Source organism: Mustela erminea, chromosome 16 (genome assembly GCF_009829155.1).
Source record: "Mustela erminea isolate mMusErm1 chromosome 16, mMusErm1.Pri, whole genome shotgun sequence".
NCBI lineage: Eukaryota > Metazoa > Chordata > Mammalia > Carnivora > Mustelidae > Mustela > Mustela erminea.
Window position 1 is genome coordinate 70,524,644 of NC_045629.1, and position 27,762 is coordinate 70,552,405.

Genomic DNA, 27,762 nt, shown 5'->3' on the forward strand with positions numbered 1-27,762 from the left:
ATTAGAACTTTTAATGTAAGACATATCTTCTTAACAATTTTAAAGTATATGATACAGTGTTGTTAGCTACAGGTACTGTGCTGTAGAGTGGTTTCTAGGACCATTCAACCCGTATGCCTGAAACTTTGTACCATTTGACCAACATCTCCCCATTTCTCCTTCCCCCATCCCTTGATAACCTCCATTTTACTTTCTGCTTCTAGGAGTTTGACTGTTGTAAGATGTCTCATATAAGTGGGATCATGTAGTATTTATTCCGTGTCTTTTTTTTTTTTCCTTCACTTAGCACAATGTCCTCAAGATTCATCTGTGTTGTCACAAATGGCAGGATTTCCTTCATTTTTTTCTAGGCTGAATAATATTACATGGTATGTATGTACCACCATTCTTTTGCCCTTTACTTACTGATGGACGTTTAGGTAATTTCCATGTCTTGGCTATTATGAATAATGCTGTAGTAAACATGGGTATACAGATATTTCTGAAATCCTGATTTCAATTCCTTTGGCTGTATATCCAGAAGTGAGATTGTGGTTTCATATGGTAGTTCTGTTTTTAATTTTTTGGGGAATCTCGATACTCCATGGTGGCTGTACCAATTTACAGTCCCACCAATAGTTGTATAAATGTTCCTTGTCAACATCCCTTATCTATCTCTCTCTGTGTGTGTCTGTGTGTGTTTTGATAAAAGCCATCCAATTGGTATGAGGTGATAATTCATTGTGGTTTTGGCACATTGGGATTTTGACCCTATGGTCTCCCCAAACTATGTATTGTATATAGTTTCATTTCCAGCGCATTAAAAAAAAAATGGTGCAGGAGTGCTAAAGGTGCTTTTAAGAGGCAAATGGTTGATTAGCAGAGGAACCACGCTTCAGACTCTGGTCTTCATGACTCCAGGGCCTATGTTCTTTCCACAGAACCACCACAAACCGTGGACTCCATGAAGACCGTGTTTGTTAAACCCTAAACTATAACACTTATTTTACTAGCAACTTCCACATGTATTAACCAACTAAATGCTGTTAACAATCCTTGGCGTTAGGTAGTGTTGTTACACCTGATTTACTGATGAGGAATCTGAGGCACAGAAGGCTAACTCACTAGACAAAACTCCACAGCTAGTAACTCGCAGACGAGCATTCATATTCATGTGATTTAGCTTCAGTGCCCATGCTGTTAACTGCTACCTCGTTATACAACGTGTGACACATAAGAGTGAGCCTATTGGGACCCTGAACAAGGACATAACATTTTCAACAATATCTCAGATAAACGCACAGAACAGATATGGATAAAGGGTGGAGACAGGGGGTCAATTAATTTTATAGGTAAAACTCACAAAAAGCCACACACCTGATGATTGAAAGGTAGATCACAAAAGATCATGCATGCCAAGAAATGTGACCTTTCTGAAGAATTTTCATCAGGGAAGAACATGAATTACTTTTGTAGCTTTGAAAGTGATTTCTGGCATAGAATAAAAGAGGTAAAACTAGATTTTGCAACAGTTCATGATCGAATTTACTTGGATATGGTCATCCAAGCAGCTTAGCTTCCTTCCCCTGCTGACCCTCTGTCATTTCCAAAGGCTATGCTCTATTGAGCATACTCTAGTAAAAGGAAGTCACTGTCATCCCATCAATTGGCCAAGGAAAGAGAAAATCATTCCAGTCTTAAATCTTAGTGACTGTTTTGACGGCTGTTATACAGAAAGCTGACATCCCTATTGAGTTATCTGCTTTGACATCTCACTCACTAGTTTTTGAGACATTTTAATTATCTCAAAGATGCCATTAGAATGCATGAACAGAATCATAAGTTCTTCAAAATCCAGAATGCTCGTGTCGTGTATGTGATTCTCGACAATGTGCGTTACCTTATGTACTTGTTTCTGCATGTTGTTTAATGTCTTGGTGTTCTTAGTTCTCCCTGTGGTCATCCTTCCTCTTGATTACCCTGAGTCATTTGGTAATCTGCAAATCAGTCCTCTTAACAACTGGCACCTTCTTCCTGATTATTAGCCAAAGTGTTGAATGGCCGTGTCTCCCTTTGCAAGGTTAATGAGAACACATTTATTTCTAACTCTTAATCTTGCTTAAACTCAGGGCCTTTTTTCTTTTGCACAATTTCCAACAACAATTTCCTCAGAAGCTCTGGGTGAAGGACTAATCAGAAGTCACCTAGATTAGGAAATTCTGAACCATCTCAGAAGGACAGTACTTTATATATGGTGTCTGAGGCATGGGAACACTATGAGTTCAGAATGGGGATGTTTGGGAACATTCATAGGGACAGAGATCAGAAATGACAATCAATGTTAATGTGAATAAATGTGTTAGTACTTGTTATGTGATGAATGTGTGGAGAGGCACTTTGACGAGCAGTTTGTTCGTATCAGATTGTTCATTCTCTATAAAGACAATATTCATAACTTTAAATTTTAAATGAGAAAGCTAAGGCCCAGGGAGATTGTATAATGTACCCAAGGTTAAAAAGCTGGAATTTGAAACCAGACCTTTTGTAGCAAAGTCTATTTGTGAGCATAAATGAAATGGTGCCTGAAGGACGGAAACAGAAGACTTTTCTTTTTTTTTTTATTTTTTTTCAAAGATTTTATTTCTTTATCTGAGAGTGAGCAGAGGGAGGGGGAAGAGGAGGGGGAGAAGGAGAAGCAGACTCCCTGCTGAGCAGGGAGCCCCAGGCAGGGCTCGATCCCAGGACCCTGGAATCATGACTGGAGCTGAAGGCAGAGGCTTTAACCCAATGAGCCACCCAGGTACCCCAGAAGAATTTTCTTGAATAAACAGGTTCATTATTGAAAGCCTACCTATTAGTTGCCTCAGGCATTTGCACTTATGAGGCAGGCTATGCCTTACAATGGAAAGAAGAACACAGTTTACAGATTTACATGACTGAACAATGACACTGAAGAAACCCTTAAGACACACTTATTATTTTCATGTGCTGACAATGCTTACAATATCTAAGATATACCAGTCTTAGCCTCCTCTTATTCTGCTCATTGTTTTAAGGAATCTGAACTAGTTAGGATGGGTCAGCTGGAGTTCTCAGTGTTTCAGTGCGGGAATGATTCTCTATGATTCTAGGGATCCCCTGATTCCATCCGGTTTTGAGAATGACCATTCAAATACTACCGTTGCTGTGATTGTTCAAACTAAGGTTTTCCACTTACATTTTTATTATGTTCTCAGACCTCACTTTATTAGTGTGAGCACAGTCACGTCTCTGGGTTCACCATTAGATGAGACATCTACGGAGGTAAATTTTTGTTAGTACCTGCTGTGTGCTAGGCACATTACTAGACACTTCAAATATGTTATTTCATTTACTCATACAACAATTCCAGAGAGAAGATCTTGTTCTGACTTTTTCAGGTAAAGAAATTGTTACTTAGAGCGGTTAAGTAACTAATCAATGGTCATATTGTTCTTTAGGGATGGGAGAAAGATTTGATCCTAGGTTTAGCTGACACTCTTATATTACACTTCGTGGCATGTTGCTTATTTCATAGTCTCTTATTACCTTCTAGAAGAACTATGATTTCATTCTTTTCTTTAATTTTCTTTCTTTCCTTTTGTCTTACTTTCCTTATCCCCCCCCTTCCTCTCTTCCTTCCTGTCTTCCTCCTCCCTTCCTCCCCCTCTCTTTCTTCTTTCTACTCTCTTTTCTTTCTCTCCTTCCCTCCTTTTTTGTCCTCTCTTTTTTCTTTTCTCTTTGTTAAATGAAAGATGCAAGAAAGACTGAGTCCTTTTGACAGAAACTTCTTGGATATTTTCACTTTTTTTTATTGTATTTTCAGGCACCCTTTCAAGTGAATATGTGTTAAAATAAAAACTTGCACAAATGTCAGCCGATGCCATCTCTCTGTTTGCCATAACTTTCTGAAGGAAAATTAAATTTGATGAGGTTTTGTTTCATTGTTTTGGCCTGAGTTTTACAGACACCACTTCAAAGGATTTTGCTCAGTTCTCAGAATGGCCTTGTCTGAGGCACAGGGCTGGGGGGGTTGACCTTGGAGACATACTGCCTATTTTTGAATCAGTGACTGCTAGAGCTGCGGGGGCTCTTAGAAATCACTTTTAATAAAATAAAATAAAGAAATCACTTTTCGAAAAGGAGTCAGAGGCTCAGAAGATGAAGTCAGTTTCTATATTTCTAAAATGGGGATATTAATAACACCTACCTTTCATGGTTCACCTCCCCTCATGAGAGACTATGGACTCTGAAAAACAATCTGAGGGTTTTGAAGGGGCGGGGGGTGGGAGGTCGGGGTACCAGGTGGTGGGTATTAGAGAGGGCACGGATTGCATGGAGCACTGGGTGGGGTGCAAAAATAATGAATACTTTTATGCTGAAAATAAAAAATAAATTAAAAAAAACCCACCTACCTAATAAATGGTTATGAGTATTAAGTAAATTCCTATTTGTGAAGTGTGTAGAATTGGGACAAGCACATGATAACTACCATAGACTGAGAAATAAACATAATAATTTGTCCAAGGTCACAGGGTGAGAAAGGTACCATAGTTTTTTGAATAAAGATACCTGGGTTCCAGTTTCCCTGTATGACTTTGGGCAAATCCTCTAACCTCTTAGAAGGGCAATTTTGCTCGATCTTGAAATCACGTTTGATGTCTTGACTTCATGGCATTCTTGTAAGAATTGAATGAGCTGACACAGGCAGAATACCCTGTCCCCGATAGGAGCCCAGCATGTGAGAGTTAGCTTTAGACCCCAGGTCAGGGGCAATAACCACAATCTGACAAACTAAATGCTCTTCGTAAATCTTGAAATATTTCTATGATTACAAAGAACAGTGATTTCATGTCTATAATACAACTGTTTCTTTTAGGGTTTAGGGGTGAAATGTTTAAGGTCCCTTAAGCCAACCCAAGAAAATCCACCTAACTTGAAAAAGAAACATATTCTAGACACTTTTCTTCCTGTTGGCATCATCATTGGTTAACACACTGTCTTTGGCTGAGCTCCATTTGTATTCTTTAAAAATCATAAGAGTAGGTAGGCTGAAGTCTCTGTTTTTATTTGGAAGAAGATATTCTAAACATCATATTTCCTTATCTCTTCTTGTTTCGATTCTTCTGCTTTACCTCAGTAGGCCAGGAATCACACAATCTCAAATCTGATTCTAACTCAGACATAGCCAGTTGAATGACCTTGGGCTGGGCACTTGTCATTATCTTTGACACATGATAGCTTCTATTTACCTTATTTAAAAAAAAACACCTTTATTTACTTATTTATTGACTTTTAATTTTAGAAATAATTTCAATCTTTAATTTTGATTTTAGTTTGAGATTTACAGAAAAATTATAAAGCAGAGTTTCTACATATCCTTCACCCATTCCCCTGATTATGAGCAACCTATATTATTATGGTACATTTGTTATAGAGAATAAATGAATACAGATATGTTGTCATTAACTGAAGTTAATGGGTTACAAAAATTAAGTTGATTGTGGTGATTGTTCTCCACATATTGAATCAGTATATCCTTGGAATAAATCCCACTTGGACATCACACATACTGTTTTTGGATTCTGTTAGCCACCTGCATTTTCCAGTGTTGTCTTCTACTGCTTGCTGATATGAACACTGATTTGATCAGGCAACCCCATTGTCTAGTATATGTGATCTTTTGTTCAAATCCTGCCCTTTCCTGTAGATCCTCTTTAATTTGTTCTTTCTCGTCCATCTAATGCTTCCTAATCTACTCCTCAATCTCTACCTCTTCTGTCTCTTTTAAGGGTTGTATCTCTATGCAGCTCTTGAACTGGCATTGATGCGTAGATTTTCTGAAATAAGGTCTCTAAATTTTTTTTTGGTTTGTTTAATATCTCATTTTTATCACAGCAAGGATTTAAAGCATTTTCCTCAACTATACTGATCCAATAAGGTAAGAACCAATCAAAGCCTAAGTGGATAATGACAGTGGGATGAAGAAAAAAAATAGGGTGGAAAAGATAAGATGAAGCCAGAGGTGAGGGTTTTGTAGAATACAGTGATAAAATTCTCTGTTTTTATTTTTTTGAATTTTTTGTACATTAAATTTCTGGTATAAAGTCTTATAGTTTTCAAAGGAGCTTGCCACATCTTATTTTGTTGTATGTTGGTATTTTAAATTTTTCTTTTCTTTTCTTTTCTTTTTTTTTTTTTTGGTCAGGGTAGAAAACCAAGATTCAAAGAGTATAGGAAGTTGTGAATAATAGAACAAGGAAAGTAATCTCACTGTGTGAAAGTTCAGGGTCATTTCACATATATTCCATTTCACAATAGGATTATAGAAGCTTTGTGAGGAAGGGGCCCTGTTTTGTAGTTGCTTTGTTTTCTGTATTTTGCTCACTTGAAATTAGGCACCTATTATGGCCAACGACATGCACATTGATTTGAATGCTACCTCATTTTGCCCCCAAGTCTGTAAACAGTGTGGCAAGGTGGGTTAATGAGAATTTAATGTAGCAGAATAGGAAGACCCAAGCTTGTTTTTTGTTTCCTGTTGCTTTGAAGAAGTAGCTCTTCAGCCTTGGGGATATAAGACTAACTCATGCATTTTTACATTGATCTGATTCCCATAAAAACAAAAATACTATCTTTAATTCTATGACCCAAAATAGCTTATAGATCCTAGTTAACCATTCAGTGTCCCCATTAAGGAGAAAGTATGAAGAAAGACAAGTGGACAGTGGTTTTAGTGTTGAAAGTAAGGGCTCCTCTGCTTGGTGGGTTAAGAGGAGATTAGGGGAGCTTTCCTGAGACTGGAGAGAATAATTGGACTTTCAATTTCCTTAAATAAGTGAGGATTACCCTCAGTAGCACACAGGGAGTGTCAGGTCTTAAAGATAGGAATTCAGGACACGGGCTAGGAGCCATAGCGTGTCTGTGGGAAGGGCTGGTGATTCCCTGGCTGGTTTGAATGAGGAGAACCTACATTATGTGGCCAGTTGGCTAATGGTCAATACTGTAGTGGTCTGAAGGAAAGCCTCTTTCCTTACTTTTGAGTAATCCTGAAAGCTTCTAGCTTGTTATAAGGCCATAAAAATCACCGATTAATGAAGGTAAGTGAGAGTTTGAAAGGACATAATTTGATCTGCAAATATAGAGAAATAAGATCTTTCTTGCACCTTGGGTGTCAAGGAGCAAACTATGCCTATTACACACTAAGTGCTATGTACACCAAGTACCACAACTCTAAGAAATACGTTTTTGTCTCCTGAGTAGGCAACATGGTATAGCTTTTCATACTTAGCTGTCCCTTGTAATAACACAGAAAATTTGTTCAAGATGCAGAAGGATGGGCTCCATCTCAGTTATACTGAATCAGGTTATTGGTATTAGGACAGGACATGGATAACTGTAGTTTTCCTTTTCTGTCAGTCCTGTTCTTATCTGTGGACTACTAGTGGAAAGATTCCTGGTCAGGTGATAAAACATGCGGGTTTTGACTTCAGGCAAGTCAGGATTTAAATTAAAGGTCAGCCACACAGATAAGTTACCTAAATTCTGTGAATTACAGGATCTTATTTATACAATAAGAATTAAAAATATCTACCTTTCTTGCATTTGAATAGATTAAATGGGCTAATATATCTAGAGTTTTCACTTCAGTGCTTACCATGTAGTAGACATTCAATAAATATTTGTACCTCCCTCCACCCCATTAAGTTTTCTGCTTGATTTCAGGACATCGCTCCGTTTAGGTAGCCAAGGGTTCTTAGCATGTTTGACTTAGTCCACCTCTTTGGTGTCTAACCTAAAAGCTCTCCTTCATCATAAACCTACCAATGGCTTCATCCACAATTGTTCTAGGTACTGACTGACAGATCAGAACACAGAGAATGACACATTTAAAATGACAGTGTGCCCTAATCTTCACTGCCCTAGAAACTATCTTGGAGTTAGCACAACTGAAGATAATTAAAAGATTGCTTTTTCAGAGCTTGAATCTTTTCTGACAGCCTTATATGAAAATGTCTCCTTTGTGTTGTCCGGGAATGATATTGTAGACAGATGAAGCCATTAATCAGTTTTATTCAGAAAGAAAATGTCTCTTTTGATTGTTTAATACTTGGTCCAGTGACGGCCAAAGGGTTGCTTCAGTTTTCAAGGCTATACGGGATGGTGGTTTTCAAAATGGAAAGAGTTTGGAGTTAGAGATGGAAGATGTGAGCTTTCGTTCCTTTCCTCCCTCCCTCCTCCTTTCTTTTCCTTTCCTTCTTTTCTTTTCCTTCCTTCCTTCCCTCCTTTTTTCTTTTAACAATATGGATTTTGATAATGAAAAATACTGCATTTTGCATCTCTTTCTGTAAGATGAAAATGACAACCCCTGCCTAAATTATCTCTCAAGGGCTTTTATGAAGATTAAATGAGATACATAAGGCCCCATTTTATAAATTATAAATTCTGATAAAAAAATAAATGCAGTGTTTATTTTTCATGTTCATGTCTTAGGTGACTCTGGAATAAGAATGTGTAAGAGAAGGAAATAAATTTTTTCCCATTTATTAATTATTCATTCACACACTCATTTATCATTAAGCAAATATTGAGATGCTGTGATAGAGTGTAGCCTACTAAACCCTCGCACTTGTATTATTTCATTTAATGTTTATGTCAACCTTGAAAGGTAGTTACTTCACTGAGAAATTTGAGATCCAAAAAAGAAGAATACTTAGACTAAGGTCACATAGCTAATGACAAGATTGACATGATAGCTTGGGTTTTTCTGACCATAAATAAGATCAGGCAGTACACAAGTTTGAAGATAACTAATTTTTATAAAGCATTAAAAATTTGAGGTGCTTTGGATGTCTCAGCAGGATCCCTTATTGAATAATAAGGGTTTTTTTTTCCTCTCATCACTTCTGCAAATTTCCATCAGCTAAAATTAGATCTTTCTTAACCCTTGCCCTAAACCCATGAAGTCATGCAGACCTAGTTTAGACTTGTACTTGACAAGATGGTAATTTAGATTCTTCTGTCAGTTACAGCCCACCCACAAGTCACCAAGTAGAACAAAATGTGGAGTGATCTGGTGAGGAGGGTGACAGAGACACCTATGATACTCGGGCATTCTGCTAATGATTCCATCAGTTTCTGTCACTCTCAGAATGGCAGGGGCAGAAGCATCTAGGCTTTCAAGGCAAACATCACAGGATGATGGTGGTTTTCCACTGTGAATTCAGAATGACAGTTTAGTCCCCAACATGATATACTTAAATGCAAAGCCCAGGTCACTCATTTCATTCTCTTCTTTCTCTGGTCTCCTGGATGTCTCTTGGTGGGATGAGGGTGGAGAAGGGTCTCTCATGAACCCCTAGGTTTTGTCTCACAGTTGGAATCTGTCTTCAATTGCCACTCTCACTACTTCCCTTGGGTCAACCCTCCTATCACTGCTTTTCTTCTTCTGAGTACTTACCTTCAGCAACCTCTGGGCTCTCAGCTGTAACAGAAGCTTGCAGCTTCTGTGTGGGGCCTACATGGTTCCTGCTTCCAAGACTCTGCTTCCTTTTCATTTGCACTTAATGGATTTCTGGGTGAGTCCATTCATCCAAGATTCCATTGCTTCTCTTCTGAGCACTTACCTTCAGCAACTTCTGGGCTCTCAGTTGTAACACTATTGCAGCTTCTGTGTGGGGGCTACTTGGTTCCTGCTTCCAAGGCTCTGCTTCCTTTTCATCTGCACTTAATGGATTGCTGGGTGAGTCAATTCATCCAAGACTCCATTGATTTTGTATCTTAGAGAGCCATGATAAGGTTCTTGGAATTATCATGGGCTAGAGGAAAGTAAAATAAAACAATGGATTCTATCATTTAATTTTGTCTCATAGATTACACCTGCTGAGAAGGGTTCCATGGCCTTGCTGCTTAGATTTTGTCACCCTTTGGTTATAGGCAGCCTTTTGTTAAAACCAGCCACAGGGCTTGTTTGTGATTGCTTCAAGAATCATTCTCCACAGTGCACCAGAAGCATTATTTTCCACTTTAAGTCTTAAGTTCCAATATAGATTTCTGTTCCTGATCTGTCAAACTATTAATAATACTAAGCAGTTTAGACCTTGAAAATACACCAACTCGTGCTCTTTTATTTAGGAGGTTACATTTGGGGTCATCTAGGTGAGATAGAGTGAGTATCATTGAACTACCAATAATTGGTATAGGAAGTGAAGTAGACCTTTGGGACTAGAATGTGAGCTCTATGAAGACAAGGTTATTTTCCATTCACGCTTGATTTTCCAGTGTCTAGAATAGTGATCAGTAAGTGTCTGTTGAATGAATGTTGAATAAATGGTGAATCACTAAAGGGGAGAGGGAGAGTATTTATTGTCTTAGGGATCAAATAGGGAAGTATGGGAAGCAGGACATCAGTCCTTGGTGATTTGGAACATGGGAGGGAGACAGATGAATTGCCTTTGTTCTCACAGAGACAAGCAAGGATGAGCTCAACCACTTTCAGCTGAGTGCAGTGACAGAATAACAATGGCAGCCCCCATGGAGTGGAGCCCCAGATTCCCACAAACAAATCTTTATTTACTCTTGCCTTCCTAGGAAATGGTAAGAAGACAAGGGATTGACTTTTTGAAGTGAAATAAAGTAGTATTACACCTGTCTCTGCATCTTAGTGGAGATATAATACTAGGTACATTGTGTGGCTGATGGTGGAATCCCTTCTAATCTTGCCCATCTGTCTTATGGATGAGTCCCACAAAAACATCCACGAGTACCCATGGATGAAGGCCTTGAGACCTTGAGTTATGACATCAGATTCAAGACAACTCATCTCATGTAACCATGGCAGATGACAGCATTAAGAGAGAATGACTTGCTCCCTGGAATTGTATACCTTGAAAGCAGTTTGTACGCAAGATAATGAATCAGAACCTATTATGTGTTCAATGAATTCTCCCACATGGTCCTTGCAGTCTTCAGTTGACTTCCCTATAGTTCAACCATTTGCCATTCTATGTCAGAGTCGCATTCCTGAACATAGTTTAGATTTTCTTCCTTACCTAGAGACCTGATGGCATCCACTCAAATCACTGGATCTAAGAGGTAGTTGGGGTACAGCATTGAAGCTACAGTTCTCATGGCTCCACAGGCAGTATCCTCCTTTGTATACTGTATGCAGTTATATGCTTCAGCCCATGTAGTGGTTCAATCTGTGAATTAAGAAAAAGTTGTGGCTCCTAACTTCTTCAGTGGAAGAGACAGAGGCTTAGGAGGGCTGGGTGATTTGCTTAAGTTTGTGCAAATAATGTTTCCAAGGCAGGACCTGAACCCTGGTTTTTGGACTCAAATCCAGTCCTGCCTCATGTACTCAGGCTTCTCCTTGTGATCAGAACTAAGCGTCACCAAAGCCATGAAGCTGACTGGATTATATCTGGGTCTTCTTCTGAATCCCGGTAGCTCTTAACCCTCTTTCCAAGGCCAGAGTTCTAAGGTGTACTTCCTGCTGAGTTACTTGGCTCTCCCATGTGATGGAACAGAAAAATGATACAGGTTTTGGAACCTTTTGTGGTATAACAAAGGTCAGCTTCATGAATCTACAACCTGTGCAATAGCCTAAATCTTGCGCAGAGGTCCTGGTGTTTGGCTTCATGATATGCAGTAAATTAGGTAGTTGATCCTTCTTTTAAGCCTATGACTTCAGTTATATGTCTTTCTTTTTTTTAAGCTTTGTTTTTTTTTTTTAATTTGAGAGAGAAAGAGAGAAAATGGGCAGTGGGGGAGGGGAGGAGTGAAAGAGAGAGAGAAGCAGACTCCCTGCTAGGCAGGGAGCCTGATGTGGGGCTCTATCTGAAGACCCAGATATCATGACCTGAGCCAAAAGCAGCTACTTAACTGACTGAGCCATCCAGGTGTCTCTTTGGCTACATTTCTTAACTTTTCTAAACCTCAGTTTTCATATCTGTACATCATATCTGTAAACAATGTAGTTATGCATATCTTTTTTAAAAAAGATTTTATTTATTTGTCTGACAGATAGAGATCACAAGTAGGCAGAGAGGCAGGCAGAGAAAGAGGCAAGCAGACTCTCTGCTTAGGAGAAAGCCTGATGCAGAGCTCAATACTAAGACCCTGAGATAATGACCTGAGCTAAAGGCAGAGGCTTAACCCACTGAGCCACCCAGGTGCCCCTGTAGATATCCATATCTTAAAGTCTTCTTGTGTGGAATAAATCAGAACAGCAAATTGGCTAGCAGCTTATATGCAGGCATGGTCCTCAATAATTCTTAACTTCTTCACATCTAATCCAGAAGGGAAACCTGCTCATTAACATCTTACTTTGTTAGCTTGAAAACGTTGTTTACATGCATGTGGAGTTTGGTTTTGTAGTGGATATGATAATTATTTTGATTTTGTTATTGCGAGAGTAGATTAAATAAGAAGTAAAAGGGATCCTTTTTCACCCAAAGACACTAGTTCAATCACTGTCTAGACCCAGTAAGCGGAATGATGAGGGAAACACTGTATAGAAGCAAAGGCTAAGGAATCAGTCAATCCTCATTATTGCCAGGTCAGTACAAGGAGCACTCATGCTTCTCAGAGCAGCACTGAGCCCTCTCATTTGAGTTGCTGGTCAAGGATAAGGCGAGGGGTCAGCAAAAAAATGTAAAGAATGCAAGAATTAAGGTTTAATGATATTTAAAAACTTTGTGTTTGGCACTGATCTAGCTGGTTCAAATATAATATTTCTTTTAATCTTTCTAAAAACCTCACAAAGTAGATAACATTAGTAGTATTTTATTATTGAGGAAACTAAGCTCACTGAGTATTTACAGCTCTAGAGAATGTCCTTGAATGGAAAGTATTTGGAGTCCATATTCTTGAGGACATAGCTAGATGAGACAGTAAAGATTATCTCACCAGATATGGGTTTCATCTTGTGACATAAGTCTAGTTCTTTCGTAAGGCTGTGTTAAGAAGTGTTCTAGGACTCCATCTGTGTGGACTGGGTGGGATAGAGTGTCTTGATAAATTAGCAATGTCTCCCTAGGGCTCTAGAAAAGTGGTGGTGGCTTGTGGGACAGATGTCACCATCTTTGACCTAATCTCCCCACTTTACAGAAGACCCCATGACCGATAATATAGTTACAGTTTATAGGCTAAACTACTGCCTAAGTCTGCTTTTAATCCTGAAGTCACTGATGTTTATAATAAGGTTGCTTTACAAAACAAACCACTAGGGGCACCTGGGTGGCTCAGTGGGTTAAAGCCTCTGCCTTGGGCTCAGGTCATGATCCCAGGGTCCTGGGGTCGAGCCCCACGTTGGGCTCTCTGCTCAGCGGGGAGCCTGCTTCCCCCTTTCTCTCTGCCTGCCTCTCTGCCTACTTGGGATCTCTCTCTCTGTGTCAAATAAGTAAATAAAATCTTAAAAACAAACAAACAAACAAACAACTAAAATAAAAAACAAAAACAAAAACAGAACTCCAAAAGAAATAAATTTATTGACATTACCAGCATCAATAGAAAAGGTATTAGTGCTTAGGATTCTTTTTAAAATCCATAAAATCATAACATAAAGAGCATTTCAAACATTAGTGTTTCAGTAGCTGCTAGAAAGCTTTTATTTAAAAAAAAAAAAGATTTATTTGTTTATTTTAGACAGAGACAGCATGCAAGCAAGCATGAGTGGGGGATGGGGCAGGGATGAGGGAGAGAGAGAATTCAAGCAGACTCCCTGTTGAGCACAGAGCCTGCCATGGGGCCCAGGACCCTGGGGTCAAGACATGAGCTGAAATCAGGAGTCAACTGCTTAACCAATTGTGCCACCCAGGCACCCCCTGCTGGAAGGCTTTTAAAACACAAGTTGCTGGATCTTAACAGAATTTCTGAGTCAGTAATTACAGCTAGAGTAGGGCCTCAGAATCTGCATTTCTAGCAAGTTCCCAGATGAGGTTGATGGTCTGGTCTGTGACTATGTTTTGAGGGCTCCCTATTTGTAATAGGGACAAATGATCTGATTCCTTTTGAAATGAATTATGCAAACATGCAGTTTTTATAAATTTGGGAGATACAATCTGCCACTACCATGGAATTTGTTAATAAATTATGAAAGTTATTTCGAGGGGAGATGCAAATATGGTAGAGGAGTAGGGGACCCTATATCAACTGGTCCCCTGAATTGAACTGGATATCTATCAGCATTCTGAACATGCACAAAATCAACCTGTGATGTAAGAATATATATCTGGATCTCTAAAACAGAATATCTCAGGTGGTTGGTCTCAAGGTAAAAAATGGGGAGACATGATTCTGTGGACAGATATTGGAAGATAAACAGAAGAGAGAGGGAGCCTCCAGGATCCTGTGCCACTGGAATGCAAAACCTGCTGTGCTGGGGACCAGGTACAGACCTTCAGACCAGTAGCAGCATGGAAAGGACTTTAGGGAAGCCCCCCATACTAAAACCTGGAGCTCCAGCTCTTTGAAGAATACTGGTGGAATTTTGATCGGAATGGCATTAAAAGTATAGATTGCTCTAGGCAGTATAGACATTTTAACAATGTTTATTCTTCCAATCCAAGAGCATGGAATGGTCTTCCATCTTTTGGAGTCTTCTTCGATTTCTTTCATGAGTGTTCTGTAGTTCCTCGAATACAGATGCTTGACCTCTTTGGTTAGGTTTATTCCCAGGTATCTTATGGTTCTTGGTGCTATAGTAAGTGGAATTGATTCTCTAATTTCCCCTTCTGTATTTTCATTGTTAGTGTATAAGAAAGCCACTGATTTCTGCACATTGACTTTGTATCCTCCCACATTGCTGAATTGCTGTATGAGTTCTAGAAGTTTGGGGGTGGAGTCTTTTGGGTTTTCCATATAAAGAATCATGTCATCTGCGAAGTGAGAGAGTTTGACTTCTTCATTGCCAATTTGCATACCTTTTATTTCTCTTTGTTGTCTGATTGCTGTTGCTAGGACTTCTAATACTATGTTGAACAAGAGTGGTGAAAGTGGGCATCCTTGTCTTGTTCCTGATTTCAACGGGAAGGCGCAAATAATCCAGAAATTTGTATGGAATCAGAAGAGACCCCAAATCGCTAAGGAAATGTTGAAAAACAAAAATAAAACTGGGGGCATCACTCTACGTGATTTCAAGCTTTATTACAAAGCTGTGGTCACCAAGACAGCATGGTACTGGCATAAAAACAGACACATAGACCAGTGGAACAGAGTAGAAAGCCCAGATACGGACCCTCAACTCTATTGTCAATTAATCTTCTACAAAACAGGAAAAAATATACAGTGGATAAAAGACAGTCTCTTCAATAAATGGTGCTGGGAAAACTGGACAGCTATATGTAGAAGAATGAAACTCGACCATTCTCTTACACCGTACAAAAAGATAAACTCAAAATGGATAAAAGACCTCAACGTGAGACAGGAATCCATCAGAATCCTAGAGGAGAACATAGGCAGTAATCACTTCAATATCAGCCACAGCAACTTCTTTCAAGATAAGTCTCCAAAGGCAAAGGAAACAAAAGTGAAAATAAACTTTTGGGACTTCATCAAAATCAAAAGCTTCTGCACAGCAAAGGAAACAGTCAAGAAAACAAAGAGGCAACCCATGGAATGGGAGAAGATATTTGCAAATGACAGTACAGAGAGAAGGTTGATATCCAGGATCTATAATGAACTCCTCAAACTCAACACACACAAAACAGACAAGCATATCAAAAAATGGGCAGAAGATATGAACAGAGACTTCTCCAATGAAGACATACAAATGGCTATCAGACACATGAAAAAATGTTCATCATCACTAGCCATCAGGGAGATTCAAATTAAACCACATTGAGATACCACCTTACACCAGTTAGAATGGCCAAAATTAACAATACAGGAAACAACATGTGTTGGAGGGGATGTGGAGAAAGGGGAACCCTCTTACACTGTTGGTGGGAATGCAAGTTGGTGCAGCCTCTTTGGAGAACAGTGTGGAGATTCCTCAAGAAATTAAAAATAGAACTTCCCTATGACCATGCCATTGCACTCCTGGGTATTTACCCCAAAGATACAGATGTAGTGAAAAGAAGGGCCATCTGTACCCCAATGTTTATAGCAGCAATGGCCACGGTCGCCAAACTATGGAAAGAACCAAGATGTCCTTCAGCGGACGAATGGATAAGGAAGATGTGGTCCATATACACTATGGAATATTATGCCTTCATCAGAAAGGATGAATACCCAACTTTTGTAGCAACATGGATGGGACCGGAAGAGATTATGCTGAGTGAAATAAGTCAAGCAGAGAGAGTCAATTATCATATGGTTTCACTTATTTGTGGAGCATAACAAAAGCTTGGAGGACATGGGGAGTTAGAGAGGAGAAGGGAGTTTGGGGAAATTGGAAGGGGGGGTGAATCATGAGAGACTATGGACTCTGAAAAACAATCTGAGGGGTTTGAAGTGGCGGGGGTGGGTGGGAGGTTGGGGTACTAAGTGGTGGGTATTATAGAGGGCACGGATTGCATGGAGCACTGTTTGGTGAAAAAATAATGAATACTGTTATGCTGAAAATAAATAAATTTAATTAAAAAAAAAACCCTGGAGCTGCAGGGGCATGCTTATAAACTGGGGGTGGCTGGCGGTTTTAGAAGAACAAAGGACAGAGATATGCCTGGACCTGGAAGCAAGGGCTGGGAGTGCTGTTGTGGGGTGCATAACCCAGGACGTTGTGGTTTTTAGCAGCACAGACAGAAACAGACAGTGTGGACTGGAGAGCTCACTGTAGAACAGACTATGATCTCTCTGTTCTGAGACAGAGGTTTGGATACAGTCATTCATTTCTGCTCTAACTCTCAGAAGAGAGGCAGAAAGCCACCAGGGAAAGCGGCCAGAGAAAAAAGACCCCTAAAACCGGTTTTCACTGAGCCCACCCTCCACCCCCAACAGGGGAAAGGACAACTCTGCCAAGCGGGTAGACTGAGTAAGAACAAGACAGGCCCCTCCCCCAGAGGACAGTCTGGAAGAACAAGAGGTCTTTAAGGTCCATATAAAACATGTGCATCTTGCTTGGGATGTGGTCAATAATTTGAGCTCTGTACATTCCCTCAACCACCCCTCAACAAAATGACTAAGAGAAGATGCCCTCAACATAGGAAAGACTCAGACCTCTACCACAGAGGTGACCTCTACCACAGAACTAATGGATAGGGATATAAGCAAGATGTTGGAAATAGACTTCAGGGTAACAGTTACGAAAACAATAGCTACGATGGAGAAAATCATTAATGGTGACATAGATTCTCTAAGGGCAGAAATGAATGCTGATCTGGCAGAACTTAAAAATTCTATCAATGAGATCCAATCTAATCTAGAGATCTAACAGTTAAAGTAAATGAGGCAGAAGAATGAATAAGTAATTTAGAAGACAAACTGATAGAAAAGAAGGAACAAGAGGAGGCCTGAAACAAACAGCTTAAAATCCATGAAAACAGAATAAGAGAAATAAATGACACTATGAGATGTTCTAATGTCAGAATTATTGGGATCCCTGAGAGGGTGGAGAGAGAGAGAGAGAGGACTAGAAGATATATTTGAGAAAATTGTAGCTGAGAGCTTCCCTAATCTGGGAAATGAAACAAGCATTTGTGTCCTAGAGGTAGAGAGGACGCCTCCCAAGGTCAAGAACAGACAAATGCCCTGGCATGTAATGGTAAAACTCACAAATCTTAGTTAGAATCAAGGAAACCATCTTAAGGGCAGTTAGGGGGTAGATATTCCTTACGTATGGAGAGAGGGCATCAAGAATAATGTCAGACCTGTCCATAGAGATCTGGCAAGCCAGAAAGGGCTGGCAAGACATATTTAGGGTACTAAATGAGAAGAACATGCGACCAAGAATTCTTTATCCAGCAAGGCTGTCATTCATAATGGATGGAGAGATAAAGAGTTTCCAGGACTTCCAGCGACTGAAAGAATATGTGACTAGTAAGCCAGCAAGAAATATTAAGGGGGGTTCTATAAAAGGAGAAAGACCCCAAGAGTGATATAGAACAGAGATTAATGGAGAAAATCTATAGAAACAAGGACTTCACAGGCAACGTGATGAAAATAAAATCATCTTTCAATAATCACTTTCAATGGGAATGGCCTAAATGCTCCTATAAAATGGCACAGAGTTGCAGATTGGTTAAAAAGATAGGACCCATCCATATGCTATGTACAAGAGACTCATTTTGAACCTAAAGATACAACCAGACTGAAAGTGAAGGGATGGAGCCATGCCAATTGACCTCAAAAGAAAGCTGGGATAGCAATTTTCATATCAGACAAATTAGATTTTAAGCTAAAGACTGTAGTTAGAGATATAGAAGGACACTATATCATTCTTAAAGGGTCTATCCAACAAGATTAACAATTGTAAATATCTATGCCCCAACATGGGAGCATCCAACTACATAAGCCAACTGTTAACCAAAATAGAGACATACTGATAATAGTGTTAATAGTAGGAGACCTCAATACTCCATTCTCAGCGATAGATCATTTAAGCAAAAAATCAACAAAGAAACAAGAGCTTTGAATGACACACAAGACCAGATGGACTCATAGATATATACAGAACGTTCCACCCTAAAACAACAGAATACACATTCTTCTCGAGTGTACATGAAACTTTCTCCAGAATAGACCACATACTGTGTCACAAATCAGTTCTAAACCAATACCAAAATCTTGAGATTATTCCCTACATATTCCTAGACCACAGTCCTTTGAAACTGGATCTTATTCACAAGGAAAAGTTTGGGAGAAATTCAAACACTTGGAAGCTAAAGACCATCCTGCTTAAGAATGTTTGGGTCACCCAGGAAATCAAAGAAGTACTTTAACAATTCATGAAACCAATGAGAATGAAAACACATTGGTCCAAAACCTATGGGATACAGCAAAGGTGGTCTTAAGGGGGAAATACATAGCCATCCAAGCCTTTCTCAAAAAAGTAGAAAAACCCAGAATACACAAACTATCTTTACACCTTAAGGAACTGGAGAATCAATAAAAATTTAAGCCTAACCCATGCACACGAAGGGAAATAATTAAGATTAGAGCAAAGATCAATGAATTAGAAACCAGAAATGCAGTAGAACACATCAATGAAACCAGAAGCTGGTTCTTTGACAGAATTAATAAGATCAGTGAACCACTGGCTAAACTTATCCAAAAGAAAAGAGAAAGGACCCAAATTAATAAAATTATGAATGAAAGGGGTGTGATCACAACTAACACCAAGGAAATAGACATGATTATCAGAAATTATGATCAACAGCTCTATGCCAATAAATTAAGCAACCTGGAAGAAATAGATGCATTCCCCAAAACTTATAAACTACCAAAAGTGAAACAGGAAGAGATAGACAACCTGCATAGACCAATAGCCAGTAACAAGATTGAAGCAGAATGCAAAAAACAAGTCCAAAAATAAGCCCCAAAAAACAAGTGTCCAGGGACTGATGGATTCCTTGGGAAATTCTACCAAACATTCAAAGAAGAAATAATATCTATTCTCCTGAAGTTGTTTCAAAAATAGAAACAGAAGGAAAACTTCCAGACTCATGCTATGAAGCCAGCATTACCTTGATCCCCAAACCTGGCAAAGACCCCATCAAAAAGGAGAATTTCAGGCCAATATCCCTGAAGAATTCTCAACAAAATCCTAGCTAATAGGATCCAACAGTACATTAAAGGGATTATTTACCATGACCAGGTGGGATTTATCCCTAGGGTGCAAGGGTGGTTCAGCATTCACAAATCAATTGTGTGACAGAATCCATAAATAAGAGAAGACACAAGAACCACATAGTCCTCTCAATTAATGCAGGAAAAACATTTGAGAAAATACAGCATCCTTTCCTGATTAAAACTCTTCAGAGTATAGGGATAGAGGAAACATTCTTCAATTTCATAAAATCCATCTATGAAAAACCCAGTGTGTATCATTCTCAGTGGTGAAAAGCTGAGAGACTTTCCCTTAAGATCAGGAACACAATAAGGATGCCCACTCTCACCACTATTATTCAACATAGTACTAGGAGTCCTAGCAACAGCAATCAGACAACAAAAAGAAATAAAAGGTATTCATATTAGCAAAGAAGAAGTCAAACTTTATCTCCACCCCCAAATTACTAAAACTCATACAGCAATTCAATAATAGGGCAAGATACAAAATCAAGGCACAGAAATCAGTTGCTTTCTTTTCTTTTCTTTTTTTTTTTTGTAAGATTTTTTATTTCTTTATGTAACACAGAGAGAGAAAGAGATCAGAAGTAGGCAGAGAGGCAGGCAGAGAGGCAGGCAGAGAGAGAGGGGGAAGCAGGCTCCCTGCTGTGCAGAGAGCCCGATGTGGGGCTCAATCCTAAAACCCTAAGATCATGACCTGAGCTGAATGCAGAGGCTTAACCCACTGAGCCACCCAGGCACCCCAATCAGTTGCTTTCGTATACATTAACAATGTAACCATAAAAAGAGAAATTTGAGAATTTATTCCATTTACAATAGTACCAAGATACCTTGGAATAAACCTAAGCAAAGAAGTAAAGGATCTATACCCTAGGAACTATAGAACACTCACAAAAGAAATAGAAGAAGACGCAAAAAGATGGAAATACATTCCATGCTAATGGATAGGAAGAATAAACATTGTTAAAATGTCTACGCTGCCCAGGGCAATCTATGCTTTCAAAGTCATCTTGATGAAAATACCAATGACATTTTTCAAAGTGCTGGAACAAACAATCCTAAAATTTGCATGGAACCAGAAAAGACCCAGAATTGCCAAGGAAATGATGAAAAAGAAAACCAAAGCTGGGGGCATCATATTGCCTGATCTCTAGCTATATTACAAAGCTGTGATCATTAAGAGCATGGTACTGGCACAAAAACAGACACATAGGCCAATGGAACAGAATAGAAAGTCCAGATATGGACCCTCAACTCTATAGTCAACTAATCTTTGACAAAGCAGGAAAAAAATATACAGTGGAAAAAAGACAATCTCTTCAATAAATGATGCTGGGAAAATTGGACAGCTATATACAGAAGAGTGAAACTTGACCATTCTCTTACAACATATGCAAAGATAAACTCTAAATGTGTGAAAGACCTCAATGTGAGACAGGAATCCATCAAAATCCTAGAGGAGAACATAAACAGTAACCTCTGTGACATTGCTCACAGCAATTTCTTTCAGGACAGGTCTCTGAAGGCAAAGGAAACAAAAGAAAAAAATAATTTTTTATTTCATCAAGATAAAAAGCTTTTGCACAGCAAGGGAAACAGTCAGCAAAACAAAGAGACAACCCATGGAATGGGAGAAGATATTTGCAAATGACATTACAGGCAAAAAGGCTGATATCCAAGATTTATAAAGAACTCAAACTTAACACCCCAAAACAAATAAGTAAAAAATGGGCAGAAGACATGAACAGACACTTCTCCAAAGAAGACATACAAATGGTAACAGACACATTGAAAAAATGTTCATCATCATTAGCCATCAGGGAAATTCAAATCAAAACCACATTGAGATACCACCTTACACCAGTTAGAATGGCAAAAATTGACAAGAAACAATAAATGTTAGAGAGGTTGTGGGGAAGGGGGAACCCTCTTATACTGTTCATGAGAATGTAAGTCGCTGCAGCCACTTTGGAAAGCAGTGTGGAGGTTCCTCAAAAAATTAAAAACAGAGCTGCCCTATGACCCTGCAATTACACTACTGGGTATTGACCTCAAAGATACAGATGTAGTGAAAAGAAGGGCTATACGCACCCTAATGTTCATAGCGGCAATATCCACAATAGCTAAACTGTGAATGGATAAACAGATGAATGGATAAAGAAGATATGTATGGTCCATATACACAATGGAATATTAATCAACCACCAGGAAAGATGAATATTCAACTTCTGCATCAACATGGACAGAACTGGATGAGATTATGTCAAGTGAAATAAGTCAAGCAGAGAAAGTCAATTATCATATGGTTTCACTTATTTGTGGAACATAAGGAATAGCATGAAGGACATTAGGAGAAGGAAGAGAAAAATGAAGGGGGTGGGAATCAGATGGGGAGATGAACCATGAGAGACTATGGACTTTGAGAAAGAAACTGAGGGTTTTAGAGGGAAGGGGAAAGGGGGAATGGGTTAACCTGGTGATGGGTATTATGAAGGGCAGATATTGCATGGAGCACAGCATGTCATATGTAAACAATGAATCATGGAGCACTACATCAAAAACTAATGATGTACTGTATGGTGACTAATGTAGTGTAATGATAATACAACATGAAAGTTATCTTGAAAAATTTTAATTTATTCTTTCCTTCAGCAGAACATACACTAAAATTGGAACAATACAGAGAAGACTAGCATGGCTCCCGTGCAAGGATGACATGCAAATTCATGAGGCATCCCATATTTTTTGGAACACTTGTGCTCTGTTGGTGGGAATCAAAAATTGTGCAAACACTATGGAAAATAGCTATGGAGATTCCTCAAAAATTAAACAGAAGTACCATATGATCCTGTAATCCCCCTCCGGGTATATATACAAAATGACTCAAATTAGGATCTCAAGGAGATGTTTGTATATCCAAGTTCATTGCATCTTACTCACAATAGCCAAGAGGTAGAAGTAATCCAAATATCCATGGACAAATTAATGGATAAAGAAAATGTGATACACATGCAGTGGAATATTATTCAGTTAAAAAATGGAAATCCTGCTTCATGCCATACCTTGGATGACTCTTAAGAATACTATGCGGAGATAAGCTGTCACAAAGAGACACATACTGTCTGACCCCATCTATATGAGGTATCTAAAGTAGCCAAACTCATAGAAACAGAAGATAAGCAGGTTTCCAGGGCATAGACAGGGGAGGAAATAAGGAGTCAGCGTTCATTAGGTATAGAGTTCCAGGTTTACAAGATGAAAAAGTTCTGGAAATCTGTTGCAAAGCAACATAAATGTACTAACACTATTGAACTGTCCATTTACAAATGGTTAAGGTGGTAAATTTTATATGTGTGTTTTACCACAATTCAAGAAAAATGGTTAATTTAACAATAGATAACCGTTTCCCTGGAGGGCATAGTAATTCTTTGTTGGAGAGGTGTCTAGAAGGAAGGTAGAGGCTCTTTGTGGCTACTCAGATATGAGTTAGGTACTTCTGGGTCCAGTGTTGTCAAGCTTCATCCTATGTATGGACCTACAGGTTCCCAACCTCATCTAGGTGATTCTTTAAACTATTGCTATCTCAGTCCAACCCAGAGATTCTCATTTGGCCTGTGATATGACCTGGATTACAAGATTTTTGAAAGCTCCCTCGATGGCTTGAATTGTAGCCTGGTCTGTAAAGCGCTGTTTGGATTAATGATTTGTAAATTATATTATATTATATTTGTAAATTATATATATATATATAAAAGTTAAAAGGATCTCTCTGGAACTTTGAAAAACGGTATATTCTCAGTTCTCCTCCATTCTCTTCCTCATTGCACTAGGTAATTCTGATTATTGTCCCCTCCTCAACCAATTTGAGAAATGTTATATTAGATGATTTCTAATGCCTTTTGGAGATAAAAATATGTCCACAATTGCTGTTTTCTATTATAGGATTCTTCCAATCAATGGATTGGGCTAGATCCTATATTTGAACCCCAGAGAACTGAGCTCCTCATCAGCTGGGTTTGCCCATGACCAAGGTTCCTGTTGAGGTTAGTGGGACAGTCTAAGTTCCGGCTGTGTGTGTACCCAGAACCCACTTATCTTTTTAAACCCTCAGTCAGTCAAACCACACAGATGACACAGCATTTGGGCTTAAAATCAACTTGTTGAGCAGTAACAAAATCTTATTCTTTTGCTTAGACGTTGTTTGTCAGGCTATGGATAATTTTAGGATGATCTGAAGAACAAAAGGATAAAATTTCATAGAGTTAACATCCGAGTAAAGAGATTAGGCACTGCCAAAGGGATTTTCTTGACTCCCTAAAAACCAGCAGTATAGCAGAGGGTATAGGGAGTCTTAAGGAATTATTATCAGGGTGTGCTCATTATCAAAAAATCCCAATGTGAGAGAACCCCTCACACATTCAGCCACTGTAAGCCAGTTTGGATACCCATGAGATCAGAAATCTGGCAGCACAGGAGACAGGGGACTTGCCAACTTAATGCTGTTTAATATTAATTAAACTTAATATAGCTCAGTTATCTGTTTTTCAGATATTCCCAGGAAGAATACCAGAAAAGAAGAAACAAATCTATATTCATATTTTATGTATATTGAAATTACATAATCATAAATGTTCTCATAATTATATATTCACATTATGTAAAACATTATCATATATTCTAAGTTTCTGGATATTTCTAGACTAACTGAATAGGAGAAATAGGAAATCAATAATTTCCATGAAATCAATTACCTGGGAAAATTCATATGAGAAGGTACGGGTGTCATTGTACAAATACACATTCTTAGTATGTGTATTTAGCCTGAAGAAGGCTAAAATACTGCTATTTGTATTGCACATTAAGCATTCAGGGGTGGGAACAATTAAAGCCCCCTAAAATTTTGTAAAAAGACATCATGAAGATATGACTACCCAGCTATGTTTTAAAACATGTCTAAGTTTAACCAGTTACTGCTGGGCAGTGCAGTTACCATGGTGGTATTATCTTGGGAAGGTATCCAGTCACACATAATTTTGGCGAAGTTCATTGCATTCAAACTTTGATGTCTCCCTCTTTAGGAAGATGATTACATACATAAAATGGAACTATTGTAATCTCTTCCTCATCTGATACAAGCCTGTAATACTTACCACAGGGCAAGAAACACCTAGTTTCTGTCCAGCAACCCGATTAAATTACAGTTGGTTTTCTGAACATGTAGCGATGCTAAGCTTTACTGAATTTTATATGAAATTAAATTAGCATTCCCAGCATGCGCTAATGTAGCAGACATTATAGTGTTGTACACACAGGGAAGAAGAGAAGAAACCAAAGGTAAAGAGGCAGAGAACCCAGGTCTATAGTCCTAGTCATGTTCTGAGGCTTAATCCATAGAACTCAGGCTTCAGTAGCTATAAAGGGTAAACCTGAACTTCATAAGCCAGGATTGTCAATAAATTCAGTAAGGAGTTTTAAAAATGTATGGATTCTCAAGACCTAGCCTGTGATTTCTGTGCAGAATAAGGCTGAAGAATGTGCATGCGTAAAAACTTCCCAGGTAAGATGGTTGTTTCCACCCAAAATGGAATAACAGGGGCTATGTTCACCGTCCTGCAGAAACAACTATAAAACTGGACAAACATATGAAACAATAATTTTAACACGTTGGACATCACACAACACAGGGCAATAATCGCTGAAAGACAGGAAGCAAATGAGGTGAGCTCTACCGTCATCCCAGATTACTGCCTTGAGAGAGATTCCAGGTTGTGTTACTAGTGGGAGGGACTGAGGCTGAGCCTGTTGGTATCCCTGTGTTGGGAAAATGGTCATGGGAGTCCAGGGAAGCCAAAGTGGTTAAAGTTTGCAAAGTGAAGTCCCGATTCACATTTTCTTTCAATTAACCTCCCTAAACCACTTATTTCTTTCTGGGAGGAGGGTTGGAAGAAGAAAAGTAAACAAGTGAATGAATGAATGGGTGCATGAATTAAGGAATAAATGAATGAATTAAATATACAGAAGTATATAAATATATATGAATATCTAATATGAATACATATTTATATATAATTTACACATCTATATCATATATTAAGTATAAAATTTATAAAGCATCCTAGCTACATATTTATTTACCATTATTTAATAAACATACATGAACTACTATGGCAGATTCTACGTAAATCCCACCTGAAAACTAGACTTACACTATGATTAGATCCCAGCATCTGTGAGAGAGAGTGTGTGTATGTGTGTGTGTGTGTGTCTATCTCATGTGTCTGTGTCTACCCTCACTCCATTAAATCTCATTCTCTAAGGACTTTGAGTTAAAAGAAAATCCATCCCTTTTTGGCCAAAGAGGATTTGGCGTTAGTTAATTAAATTCCTCTTAGGCGTCTTTCCTGATGTAGTAATACTAAATCCAGAGATAAGTTGTCTTGGCAACTGTTTTGGCGACTGTTAACAGCCTGCTTTTTAGGCTTGTGAATAAAGATGTTTGAGAATGTAAATCACCAGCTGAGGTTTAACAGATTTTATTCTCACTTTCCCAAAGAAGCTGGACACTAATTGATAATACAGTACACTTTTATTTATGTTTGAATAATAATATAGCAACATTCGTAGCTCAGCCCTTGGATGATTACATATATTATTCATGCTTTCAAAATGTAATAAAGATACATAATATCAGTTTTCCAATTAAAGTTTATGACCAAGCTTGGTGATGGTTATAGTTTTTGGCAGAGATTTTTAATTTTCTTCAAATGCTTTCTTGGGATTCACAAAACAGCTTCAAGCAAAAACATATTTTGCTTGGGGGAATGGGAAGGGCAGAAACTAACACACATGCGCATGAAGATGTCATATATATGCAAACACTTTCCAGGTACTGAATCTTGCAAAAATTGACAATAGCCCTATTTTTTAAAGTAATTTATTTTAATTAAGGTAACTTTTAGCTTAGTCTGCATGCAGTAGAGAAATTGGCTGCTGAGTTAATTTGTTAACTATCAATTTTTGTGGCTAGCTAATGTGCACTGATGTCCTTTCCTAGTACTAAAAAAAAGTGTGACAATAAAACCTTTTTTACTAGATAATAAAGTAATCCTCACTTGAGAGGCTTCGCATTGAATGTTTTATAGAAATAAAGGGTATTAAACAATTATGCAATTGAAAAGAGCTTAAGATCTCTTGGTCCAACCTCTTTACTTTACAGAAGAGGATACTGAGATCCAGAGTAGCTGTAAATACCATGAGTCTCTTTTAACTACAATCAGGTCATAAGGTCCCCTATATTGTCAATGCAATATAGAGGGTCCTGCCGTGGTGGCCTCCCCTGTACTTATTTCTTGCTTAAATAACCCTTTTATGGTATTTTTTTCCTTTTCATAGGGACAGCATGGTGTAATTTAAGTTTGGACTTCTGGGGCTCCTAGGTGGCTCAGTCAGTTAAGCATCTGCCTTCAGCTCAGGTCATGATTCCAGAGTCCTGGGATCCGTCCTGTGTCCAGTTCTTGCTCAGGGGAGAGCCTGCTTCTCCCTCTGTCTGCTGCTGCCCCTGCTTATACTCTCTCTCTCTCTGTCTGACAAATAATAAATAAAATCTTAAAAAAATAAAAGTTTGGACTTCTGAGTCATGTACGCCTGGGTTCAAATTCAGATTACTTAAAACATATTCCAGCCTCCATAATTTTTTTATTAAAAGATTTTATTTATTCATTTGACAGAGAAAAAAAGAGACCCCAAGTAGTCAGAGAAGCAGGCAGAAGAGGAGGGGAAAGCCCAATGCAGGGCTCAATCCCAGGACCCTGGGATCATGACCTGAGCCGAAGGCAGAGGCTTAACCCACCGAGCCACCCAGGCGCCCCACCAGCCTCCATAATTTTGATTCCCATAAAATCCTATGGTTAGGTAGTAGCCATCCTATCTATAAATTACATGCAAGTGTTCTATAATCTTGAAATTATAAAGATGACAAAGGATCCCACCCTACCATGAGAACTTCGTATTGTACACAACACATGGTTAGAGTCCTTT

General features: G+C 38.7%; 1 non-coding gene across 1 annotated transcript; it reads left to right on the plus strand.

The window, feature by feature from the left end:
• Positions 1-22,363: 22,363 nt before the first annotated feature.
• Positions 22,364-22,471, plus strand: LOC116575652. The gene has a single exon (XR_004279891.1). It is a non-coding gene; the product is annotated as a U6 spliceosomal RNA (small nuclear RNA).
• The last annotated feature ends 5,291 nt before the right edge of the window (positions 22,472-27,762 follow it).